Source organism: Pempheris klunzingeri, chromosome 20 (genome assembly GCF_042242105.1).
Source record: "Pempheris klunzingeri isolate RE-2024b chromosome 20, fPemKlu1.hap1, whole genome shotgun sequence".
In the NCBI taxonomy this organism is placed as follows: Eukaryota; Metazoa; Chordata; class Actinopteri; order Acropomatiformes; family Pempheridae; genus Pempheris; species Pempheris klunzingeri.
Window position 1 is genome coordinate 10,748,147 of NC_092031.1, and position 12,832 is coordinate 10,760,978.

The following is a 12,832-nucleotide window of genomic DNA, read 5'->3' on the forward strand; positions in this document are numbered from 1 at the left end:
CAAGGATAACAAAGACAAGTCCTGCCTCTAGTCTGCTTCTGATTGGCCTGAACCTGATATCTTATACTAACCCTTTCCATGTGACCCTTATGCCTTAACTGTGATTGGTTAATAACGGTTCCCCATGCTTAACCCTAACCAATCAAGGGTCCCCATTCAATAGATGGTGTGATGGGTGGGACCTTCTTTCGACTTCCTATCAAAAACAATTTTGCCCACTGGCAGGCTATGAAATCATGTCATAAATATAGGGTCTGCTTTGGAGAATGTCTGGTCGTAAAAGGGGCTGCAACTAATGAATCTGTCAATCTTCCAATGCCCGAAAATAGTGACGAATAGCCCATTACAATTTCCCTGAGCCCAAGGAGACGATATTCAGTTTACTGTGGTTTGGAATAGAGAAAAGTAATTTTAGAAAAAAATAATTTTAGAAGAATTGTGCTCCATGGAAAAAATACACAAATAGTTGGTTAATCTATTTTCTGTTGATCAACTAGCGTATTAGTCAACTAATTGTTTCAACCCTTAATAGTAATATAAACTTACAAATTACAAATTCCCCTGCCTGGTCCTTTAAGATGATGTACATTATGTTTAGAAAAAACACTGGGGCTGATCCAAAACATTTGGAACAGGGTGTCTGACAGGCCCTATTAGTGGCCCGAGCTGGGCAGTGAAATTAAACCATCAACAGCTTTGAAAGAGAACCCTGGCATGATCTTGTTTTTGTCCACCTGCCTCTCATTGCAAGTGGTGGCCAGTTTTCCTTGCTTACTGCCCTGACAGATTTTCTTAGAATCTGGCAACGCTCAAATTTCCAGCAGATTTTTCTCCATTAAATAAACCCAGTCCAGTCATTAGGCCAGCCGTCACAGCTGGCTAAACATTATAACATGGGCTACCAACTGGCTAAGCTATCAAGTAATCACAACGTGATAAATGGGCCTGTTGGGGAGCGAATGAGACAGACAGAGAGAGAGAGAGAGAGAGAGAGAGATTGTAGTGAGTGTGTTTGTGTAGATGGTAACTTCCAGTCCACTCATTGCTTCTCTAACCACCTGCTTGACTCAAACCCTCCTCCAAGACAATTTGTAAGAAAATATGTCGAGTGAGTATAGATTTAAACGGGAAAGAAAAATAGTTTTTCTCTTCAGGGATGGAACAGTTGAAGTAAATCCTTCATATTCGTATATAATCAGAAAAAAGGAATTGGTTTTATTCATAGCAAATATTTTGGTGTTACTAATAGCATTAATGATGCATAAGCCAGCACGCACAAGACCCTGAAAGCTAAATAGCCATCATTACTTTCATTGTTTCAAGTGTTTTTTCCAATTGTGAAAAGTTAAAAGTCTTCCATTTACTTAGCAATCTTTTTCTTTTTTTGATGCATTTGTGGTAATTTCTACCGTAACTATAGATAGTATATAGTACGGGGCTGCAAAGAAATGATGGAAGAGATGAAGGGTTAACAATGGTCCCTGGCCAAACCTGGCATGTTCCATTTTCATGGTCAGCATCTTAAAACCCTAAGCCAGCAGAATGCTTCTGAAATGTTGAATTTCTTTTGTAATCAGCAAAGTGCCAAACTTGTATCACATACAAGTCTGTGGATAAAGAATGTTCCCAATGTTGAATAAAAAGAAAAAAACATTCACTGATATTCAGTAATAAAAGAAAGAAAATGTTCCTGCTCACATCCATGCACTTTTCAAATTATACTGAATGGCACTGTAATAGGATTCAAGAGGAGAAGCTTTATGAACTCGGCAAACATGTACATGACTGTGTCTCTATGGTCATTCACATTGTGCAGTTGGAGGTGAAAATGAGACGGTGAGGTATTATGTGGTTTAGATGCTGCAGCAGCTGCACAAATGTGGTCCATCAATAAATACGGGCTTGTTTTGTAGTAGTGCAATAACTTAAAAACATGAAGTTACTTTATCTCTATTTATATCTCCTCGTTCCTCCATCTTTCCCTTCACCCTTCCCTCCTCTCCATCCTCCCCCTCGTTCCCTCCGGCTGCTGCCTCTAGCCAACATCCCAGCAGACCTCAGGTACAATTGCTATCCATTCCTCCATCCCTCCCTCTCCACAATGGCTATTTGACAGGGGTGAGGGAGCACAATGGAGAGGATGCCCACACACACACACACACACACACACGCACACACACGTAAGCTGATACACTGGACTACGTGCACACATACAATACAATCATACCGATGCACACGACTACTTGTGGATGGGTCAGAGCACGTTCACAAGTATAAAGATGCACACAAGCCCTCCATGCACGTGTGTAACACATGGCAATATACAGATATAAACACACACACACACACACACACACACACACACACTTCATTAGCAAGCCCGTGCCCCTCCTCCTGTGCTCTCTAATCATTGCTGTCCTGACTACAGCAAGCTGGGCTGATACTGATAACAACTGAAACACACACAGATAACACACTAACTTGCACTACAATACTTGTGAGGACATTGTACTGACTTTCATTAATCCCCTGCAGGCTTACTCTAATTGAAATTTTCTTCATAATTTTAATACCAACCCTAAAACCATCTTTGTGGTCTTACTCCTAAAAAGATTGACCTTGTGGCGAGAAAATTTTTGAAACAGTGTGAACAGATTTTTGTCTGAACAAAGTATTGGGTGGCACACAAGCACACACACACACACACACACACACCAGAAGCACAATTTCAGACTAAAAGGACATAAACCTTAACAGAGCAGAGACACTATTCAGTGTTTAAGCAGTGTGAAGGGATAGACAGACTTATGAGGATAGTGACAGATGTTTAAAATGACACCCTCCTCATTGTGGGTCTCTCTCTCTCATAGCTACTGTCATTCGTTTGTCTCACTCATTATGTTCTTTCGCATTTTAGCCTGTCTCTTCTAGATATGCATCATTCATCATCTACCCCTCATCATTATTCTTTTGTCCCACCACTTCCCCCAACATGCCTGCCTTTCATTTCTCTCTTTCTCTAGTGCAATTCTGGTTTTGTCACTTCTTCTCATGTCTTTCTTTTTCTGCGTCTGATTGTCGACATCCAACAACATATCCTCTGTGGAGAGCAGTGCTTTGGATCTGTTGGGCTCTAGCATTGCCTCTTACTTTCCTCACATGACAGTCATGTCTAATCGACTGCATGGCATACTGTACTTGGCGTGGGAGGCCATGCCTGTAAGACAGCAAAACACACTCAAATAGGTCAAACAACCGAACCGAACGGCAACCGAACGGCAACCAAACAACTTCTATCTTCTCACTTTACGACTTGATCTACTTGTCATGAATCCCTGATTGGGTTTTTCCATTGACGGTTGACAGATTTGTGCAATTTACTTGCAACAGAAAGCAAGACACAAAGTTGTCTCTGTCCAGACTAAACAGCCAAAATATGTAAAAGAAATTACTATAATATTAAAACATGATCGTTGCAGTTTAAAATAGATTCAGAAATCAGACAGAGGAACTGAAGGAAGACAACTTAACAAAATAGACAATAATACATAAAAGACCAACAAGTTGGATCATTGTCCAGGTAATTATTCAGCTCCTCCAGCTGAACTGAACTCCTCAAAAAGATGTTTACATATGATTCTCCGAGCTTGTCATAGCTGTCTTTAAGGAGGTATCCTTCAGTGTTGTTACTGTAGCTCTTTATATGGACTTCCTTTGGTCAGTTTTTCTAACTTGACTCATTTGTGCGTGAGCCATCTGATTCTCCTCTTTCTTCTCCACTGCTTCAATGTCATCTATGCAGGAGCTTTCAAGCCCAGTATAGAAAGTGATATAAAATGTGACCACTTTGCTTGGAGTTGGAATATTTTCGAGCGGCACATCATGACAGCTAGTTAGCTGCCTCAGCTAACAGCAATGACCGCTACATGAACAGTGAAACGACAGCCTGCTGCTCGTTCACACCATCGCTCCATCTTTCACTGCACCTTCCTGCTCCTTCCTTCTCTCCCCTTGCAGAGGGTTGCTAATTGACAGTGGGATTTTCATTAGGAGACTTGAGCAAGGAGTCTTAACTGCCTGAAGTAACACTTTTTTGCAGACTGGCAGGAGTTCTGTAAGTTACTTCTTCTCCCGCTGTGGCCATTTTTCAGAAGAGTATGGCTACAATTTTCAGTTCGCACGTCCCTGCAACTTTAGGAGCTTGTAGAGAATGCTGGTTGAAATCCAAACAGTTTTCTGATAAGGCAGGTGTTGCAACTCTTTAAAATCATGTTTTTCAATCAGTTGCTTTTGGTTTGTTGAGAACACAGCATTAGCGCAGTAGGGCTGTAGTTAAAATGTTGTAGTTGTGAGCCAATATTGTTGATTTTATCACAGTTGCCAGGGCATGTAACTAATGTATTTTTTATTTCTGCTCAGCACTGTCTGAATAATCAAAATTCATTTTCCCTACCCTCTGGCACTCTCCGTCTCTCTAATCCCACATCTCTCTCTCCATTCTGCTATACTGGTTAACACACACACACACACACACACACACAGCCTCTCCATTTTTGGCACTCCTTCTTTCTGTCAGTCACCCTCTCTGGTCTTTACACCTCTCTCTGTATCTCCCAAACTGATTCCCTCTTTTTCCCCGTGTTCTGTCGGCAAGTGTTATTTTCTCTTCTCATGGCTCGCTTCTCACCTTTTGCTTTACCAGTCTCGTTGTAATTGTCAACTGACAGTCAAATGGCTTAGTGTCTCTCTCCAGCAGTCGGAACTTGAGTGGAGCACTGTTGAAGTACTAATACATTAAACATACGCGAGAGAGAGCAGGGAGAGAACGCAGGACCAGCAATATATACAAAGGCTGCTGACAAAAGAAGACAATGAGAGGGAAGGTGATAAAGAGATGAAGACACATGAAACTGGGGTAACAAAGAAGGAAAGTGAATGAAACAGTGAGAGAAAATGTAGACAACTCGTGTGTGCATTTGTGTGTTTGAGTTAAAAGACTGAATCAGGGGGGAAAAAAAGACCTCGACAAGCTGAGTGTGTACGTTTATGTGTAAGCTGTCATTCATTTAACGTTACTTGTGCTAAAAATCATTTGTCCAGCATATCTGTATGTCTGTGCAAGTTTCCATAGATTGATACAATCTTTTCATCTTCTTACAGTGACAGCACGCAAGCTCACAGTTACCTCTGCAGATATTTCCAGTAAAATTATATATGAAACTGTTATGTACCACCCCAATGAATAACAAACACCCTAGCTTTAATTTCACTACATTTTTTGCTTACATCCTTCAGCTACAACCAGCAGTAATGATTTGTTTTCACATCTGTCAACATAGTGTTGTGCATCAAACCAGGTGTGGGAGGAAACACATGACATCCTAATTATTTTGCTGAAACTTTACATGCTGTAGGTATAAAAAAAAAAGGGGGGGGGGGGGACTCATAGTTATAGCATAATTGTAATAAAAATGTAAAGGTTTGCATGCAAAACAAAATGTGCAAAAAATTCTCCTTTAAGTGCAAGATCAGACCTAAAGGCTTTCAGTCTATCATGTTTTACTAATTGTATCTGCTGCTGCTCATATTAATTTGTAAGATCAGTCCAACATCCCTTCCACACTAAAGGCATAAAACAGGTCATCTTTCAAAACCAACAAAAACGAATGCTGTGCGATTTGACAGGTTTGGTTAAGACTGAAGTTACGGTATAAGAAAGCAATGTTAAGCGTTGCTGCTACACAGAATATGAATAGTGGGCTGCTGGGTCAAAGTCACACGTTTTGTTTTGTTGTTCTTTATCTCACACTGTGCTTTCTCAGTCCCCTGTGGAACCCCAGAGAACAGTCTAGGGCAGAGAGTTTAACAGCTACAGCTGTCTTTGTTACTACTGTAAATGCAGTATACACATGGGGAGTTTTTGTGTACCTGGTATATTTCATCTTCTTTCATCTACACATGTGACACTCGTGATACAAAAGAGACTGCAGTGAATTAAACAGTGCATCTCTATCCACCTTTGTCTGCCGCTGTTTGTCAGTTTGCATTTTAAGTAGTTTCAAGGAATCATTTGTTTAGTCCAAGTGTGACTATAATTTCACATCTTTGTGTGTGTGTGTGAGTGAGAGAGATGGAGAGTGAAGAGACTTTAGGAGGTGGTAATGATTTTGCTTGTTATCATCATTAATCAAAGCCAATTCTATTGTGATTCCCCCCTCTCTCTCTCTCTTGAAACCACCCCATCAATCTTCCTCTCTATTCATGATCTTTTGTCCCCATTTTGTTTTCCATGAAAGTTGCAACCACATCTACAAATGAACAATGAACATCCACTTAAGAATAAGAAAACAATGCTGGCGTTGTAGTGTTATGAATAGAACTAAACTGTGTGTGGAGGTAAACTTGCTTTAAACTTTGTTGTCTCCAGCCTTTAATCTGCAGCTTAACAAAAGTCAGCTCTGTTGCCCCAAACCGTTCTCATTCTCAGGTCATCAAATGCTGCCGCTTTGTAGCCCCCTTTGGCGAGTGATACCGACAGCCTAGGCAATCTATCTTTCCTGTGTGAGACCAAAAGTGAAACTGAACTGAAATTTTTTCTAAACCTAACCGAGTCTTGCATGAAACCTAACCAAAATGCCGCCATCTCATGATGTTAAGCACATTTTTATTATTGTCACAATGAAGGTCTGGTACGCCTGTGGCAAGGTCAGGGGACAAGGTGTCAGTTTTTGTCGACCTGGGAATGAAAACCGTTTGGAGTGAAGGATGCTCTGTACGTCAGTATCAGACACTGAAGGGCATGTCAACGCTTTCAGGCAACAACAACTAAGCAAGAACTGACAAGACTTGACAAAATGACTAATTTAAGAGCTGCCAGCTTTTTTTCTTCCTTTGTCTCTGGGAGTATGAAAATGATTCAGTTTTGGTCATTAGGCTTGTGGGACAGTGCATGCATACATCCTGCTTTAAAAAAAAAGTCATCACATGTTATTCGGCTCAGATGTATTCATGCTGGGGAGGTCGACCAACATTAAATGACTTGAACTGAAAAGTAGTAAAAGTCTGTGATAAATTACAGTTGAAGTTCTTGCAGACATGACAAAAATTAATGAATGAGTAACTGTGGCTGCACGTTCCCAGTGGACAGCAGTAATACAATATCCTGTGCACTCAAATGGGACAAAATCAGTACACCTTGTGGGAGGATCTGGGAAATAATGGCTATATTCAGGCTCTGCTCGGTGCTGGCTGAAGTGAATCATAATTGTTCTCCATGTGTTTATATCCACACTAAACTGCGGCTGTATGTCGGTAACCAGAGATCAAGGTCATTTCAAGGGTCACGCAAACCTGCAGAAACAGTTGCGTGGCACCTGCTTTTAAAGACCTAGAGACACTGATATAAGAGGTTTGTTATTTTTCATAGACAAGCAGAAAGACGCTGCAGTCCTGAGCTGAAAGTGAGATAGCTGTCCATCTGCTGCGTCATGCACAATATCGTTCCTCATGTGATTCCTATAGCTAGCTATGCTGAAGATGATATTTTTATTCAAATTGGTTGGAATTCTTGAGCTGTTACTGAAAAGCGACATGTATTTTTTCTGCTTTTTGCATGACTTGGCTGAAATGAGCTTGTCTATGATATCATGCTTTCTAGCTCGTCAGCAGCAGGCAGCAGATGGCAAGAAAAGAGAGCAGGCAGGTTAAAGATGAAAAACATATTATATATATCATATTTACAGTATGTGAATAGATGTCTGTCCACCTGACTGACTACTGACTACAGTATCAGCATCTATCTATAAAGCTATCTGGATGTTCACAGTGTCAGTCTGTATGTCTGTGTATCTTCTCGTCCATCTGCGTCTCAGTGCTTCACTATTCCAGTCTTTACCTGCTTGTCTGCTTGTTTGCTTCAATCTACTTCAATCTGTCAGCCTGTCAGCCCATCTGCCACTTTAAAGACTTTTCTGCCTGTATGTTGATCTGTGTGTGTGCGTGCGTCTGCTGTTCTGTCTGTCGATCAACTTCAGTGTGTTTTTGAAATGGTGTATTCCAGCGCCTCGGCTTTCCGTACTCCCTCCTCTCTTTTTACTTTCTCTGTCTGAAACTCACTCCACATCTCCGAATAGCTTCTCCCCACTATCCTCTCCCAACATCTTCCTCTATCTGTCCTTCGCTCTCTCTTTTCACTTTCCCTTTCACTTACCGCTCTCGTCTCCCAGCTGCAAGCAGTCTTATAAATAACAACACCATGGTTGTTTGCCATTTGTTGTCACAGTCGTAACATTGCCAGGAGCGCTCGACGTGCACTTGCCTGTTTGTGTGCATCAACAAATCAAGGTAACCTTCAGCTGAATCGGTTAGACATATACAGGATTTATAGAGCCACAGATCGGACGTGCTTGTTTTGATGTACATCGGGAGAGGATGCGTTTATCTCATAGTTAAAATGTTTAAGGGCCTCAGGGACTTTATTCATTTTGGCAGAGGAGACGTTTAATTTGATGGAAGATAGTTTACAGCGGATCAAACAGGGTGTTGACTTTATAAACAGACAGGAGGGAAGTAACAAAAGGGGCAGAGTTGAAAATGGACTAAAACCAAATCCTAAGGAGAATACTGCTCTCTACACCTCTAAATAAGTATTAGGATGTGTGGAAAGACATGTAACAATCAGCAAATGTGATTCAAAGGAGGGTTACCTCAGATGGTTAGGGCGAAATAAAAGTAGAAATTAAGAGTTAGTTTCCCCACTGTGATCATTTTCATTCTTGTCTTTGCCATACTCAGCCGCATTTACATAATAATTTCCTCATGACTGATGACAGCTTTATATATCTTAGGTTTCCCACAGCTTAACCATGGCAAAGCCACAATGCTTTAAATGCATAATCTAAAATGCAGAAAAAATATTAGCAACTTAGAAGATTCTGTTGCGGGTGCTTTGAAATCAGAGTCATGTTGTATTTTTCTCTGAATACAGAGAGACAAGAAAGGAGCAACAAAAGGGGCAGAAGTGAGAAGAGGAATAAATATTTTACATCCAAAGGAGAATACTTGTCTCGAGCATTACACGTTAAAAAATGTAACCAAGAAAAAAAACCCGACAACAACAAAGAAACTCGATAAAAAAGCAAGATCCTTGCTCACATTGTTTACTGCTCACAGTTGTATTGTCTTATAATCAGCTTATCAGTCATCTGTAAATCACTTTGAATTTCACTAACGTGAAATGAAAGGTGATATACAAATACATTTAGATTGATTATAATTGATTGATTCTAGTCTAACTAAATGTGCGTGACTTCAAACCTACACAGAATTTCAGATTTGTTTCATCCAACTAAAATCTCTCCTTAAAATTAAGATCATTGGGTCTATAAAGCAAATCAATACTAAGCCCAGCTCAGTGTATCTCACAGCTGAGTGACATTGTCTTTGCAGTTATGCTGTAACACTGCATCAGTTATGCATGCATCTATTGTAAGTCTATAGCTCCTAACAAAAACTGACTAAAACGGCTAAGTTTTCTTGTTATTTCAGCTATGTTGATGGCAGGCACACTGGACTGTTGTCTTTCAGTGGGAAAATAGACAGCTCTGGGTTTGTAATTGTCCAGCTGGTTGACAATGATAACCTGACCTCCTGAGTGTGTACAGTGTATCAGTGTGGAGAAGCTGATAGATACGACCTGATTTACCTAAATCTCCTGCCACAGTGTTGTATTTTATCTCCATCTTTGTAATGACGCAAGACAAAGCAACATATTGCCATCTTTGATCGCACAGTTTCTTGATTAAAAGCAAAGCTTTGATGTTTAGAGGCGTTTTGGCTCTTCACTCTGTCATCACTCTCTAATTTGATTCATTAACAAAGTAACAGGCTATGAGGCATTTTGACAGCGTGGGAGGGATGCCTCCATTCACAGATGCACGATCACACACAGGCTCATACACAAAGAGGACGCGCTTACATGCTCAAATGCTTTGGCATGCATATACAAGCAAGGAAAGTGGTCAGAGGGGTTTGTAGATTTTAATAAGCCTTAAAAAAAGCAATATTTTCTTTCTGTTCACTTAACCTTGTGCTGATAATGGCCACTGGGTACTGATAACTATTCATGTGTATGTGATACTGACTGCATACTAATTCTGCAGGTGCAAGGATGGTCCTACAGTGAGCAAGACAGAGAGAGGAGGAGTGAGAGAGGGTGAAAAACTCTTCTCGACACATAGTTGCTACAACCATTTCACAAACTTCCTCTCTACCGCTTGTTTGCTGTTTTACTAGATTTGAAACCTACGGAGTGAAAGGGCACAAACAGCAGGTCACAGGGCCAGAGCTATGCTTCGCTGGTGTTCAGTCTTGTTGCACTGCGAGCATGTGTGTGTGTGTGTGTGTGAGAAAAAGTGTGTCTATGTCTCAACTCACTCAACTTTCATGCATTCCAAACACACAAAACTTGTTTGATCTTGATAAACATGAAGAAAATGTTCTAAATGTAAATATGTTATTATTCTAAAAATACAACCTGCTAAAATTCTTTTTTTGAGTATGTGATATAGCTTCTTATATTATTAAATAAGTAGAAAATACATTGGCAATTTCCACTTGTGTGGACTTGTTCTGTAAAGTCTGTAGAAATGAGAACAGTTTTGTTTTGGCTCTGTACTGCAGCCCATTGGATTTGAAAATTAACATTGACTATAAAAGGTTAAAGTGCTGACTTTCAGCTATTGTCATTCGATGAACCGTGTAGGAAATAGCAGACCTTTTTATACAAACCCCTGAGGGTAAAAATGGCAACTACAAGTCCTACGCTGCTCACCCAATATAGATATGAACAACCCAAACCAGCACTTTGAGCTCAGCTGTTTCATTTGCAGTTTGCTGTGATCAGACCCAACAAACACGGTCATAGTCATACAATACACAAAGAGTTAAAAGCGTATGCGTACTAATGCATTTCAGATTACACCATTTAAAACAAATTACTTCCCAATCCATTTCCCAATATTTTAAAAGTCAAATAGTAAGTGATTGAATTCTTTCTGGAATGTATAGTGTATGATTATGATTAGCTAATGTAAATATCACTCCTTGTCTGTGAGTATCTTTACAGTATGTTTTCAGAGTCCCTTAAAGACTTTTTACTTGGTCTGGCAATCTGGAGTGAGGAAAAGTTCTCTCAGTGGGTCAGTGGGGGTTACACCAACAAATCTTATTGAATGTCCAGGTTGGTTTAAAGTTTAGTGGTTGACTGCCCGCCTTCCTCTGTTGAGCCCTGAACTGTTCACATCTCATGGGTCCATGTTTTTCTGTTACAACTTCAGTTTTCAGTATGAGATTCAACTCTAGGCACTTTTTACTGCACATATCTTGTCAACAGGTTAGCCTACCAAATCAATCAATCAATCAATCTTTATTTATATAGCACCAATTTATGGCAAATGTCATCTCAAGACACTTTCCATAAAGGGCAGGTCTAGACCAAACTCTTTTGGTAATTTAGAGAGAGACCCAACGATTCAAGAATTAAAAATGAATAATTCAAGAATCCCGACACAGTGGCAGGAAAAACTCCCCTTTAACGGGTAGAAACCTTGAATAGAACCGGGCTCGGAGGCGGGCGGCTTTCTGTCGGGGTCTGTATTGGGTGTTGGTTGGACAAAACCAATCCATCCATCCTTTTTTCTTCAATTTTCTTCTTTTGCTTATCTTGGTTTGGGTCACACGTCAAAAACTTTAAAACTGAAGGCTCAAAACAAGGGTTAGAAAGTTTAAAAAGTTCATTTGCCCTTCATAATGTAACACTTATACAAATTCTTTTCACAGTTTGAGCATGTGCAAATAACTAATTCTGGACTGAAAAAACAACAGGACTTTTAACAGATCCTCCTTTCACTGTCCCTCTCTTCTTCAACACAGGAATCAGTATTACTAAGTTGTCAGTGGCCATTGGCCTGCCTGTTTGAACCATACAGAATCATTAAGCTGCATTAGTGAGCTCTTAAAACCACACTGGTACAATGGTTAGCTTTTATTCAATAAAGCTGGGATAATTCATTCAAAGCTGGCACACTGTACTCGTTAATGTACGTGTGAACACAACATGGAATTACAAGAACAAAAACACACACTAAAAAAAAACCAGACACACAAATGTAAAACTCAAGGCGCACATACGCACACACCCAAAGAGATGTACAAAAGACAACTACTCAGGGAAAGGAGTGTTCAGTGCACAAACATAAAAATGTGTACATGCAGGCTTTAATGTGAACTGTGTGTTGATTAGCAAATAAAATACAAATACACATGGATTCTAAAAAGTACACACTCACATACATGGGCGCACACACCTTTAGCTGGAGGCTATGTTACATATTCATAAATGCCGTATTATATGACTGGCTGACACCTCTCTATCTTGCCTCTAACCCTTTTCCTAAAAATAGAGAGGAGGCTTTAGTCTCTCCGCGTGAAAGACTAACCTTGACATCTTGAAATTTTATCTGTAATGATAGGGAAACATGTCTATAAGTCGCAATTACTCCCAAACAAGCTAATTAGCTTCGAGCTTTTGGTGCTCAGGTGTTTGAATAGAGAACACCAAAGGCAAGTCGAATAAAGATTCATTTCTTCATTAAAATCAGCATCAAAAGTGAGATTTTTGTTTAATTTAATTTCAAACACTGAGTTGTCAGAGAGGCAGGTGTTGTGCTTTGCCGCATGGCCAGACAAAGAGCGGCCTGCACGTACCTGAAAAGCCTATAACAAAGGAACAGACCTGAACAAAGGGCCATAAAATAAACAAGTGCCAAAACTT

At 40.1% G+C, this 12,832-nt stretch overlaps 1 protein-coding gene across 1 annotated transcript in view; it reads right to left on the bottom strand.

The window, feature by feature from the left end:
• LOC139219518 (protocadherin-15-like) overlaps positions 1–12,832 on the bottom strand; it is a 143,070-nt gene that overhangs the window by 40,999 nt on the left and 89,239 nt on the right. The gene's annotated exons all lie outside the window — the stretch shown is intronic.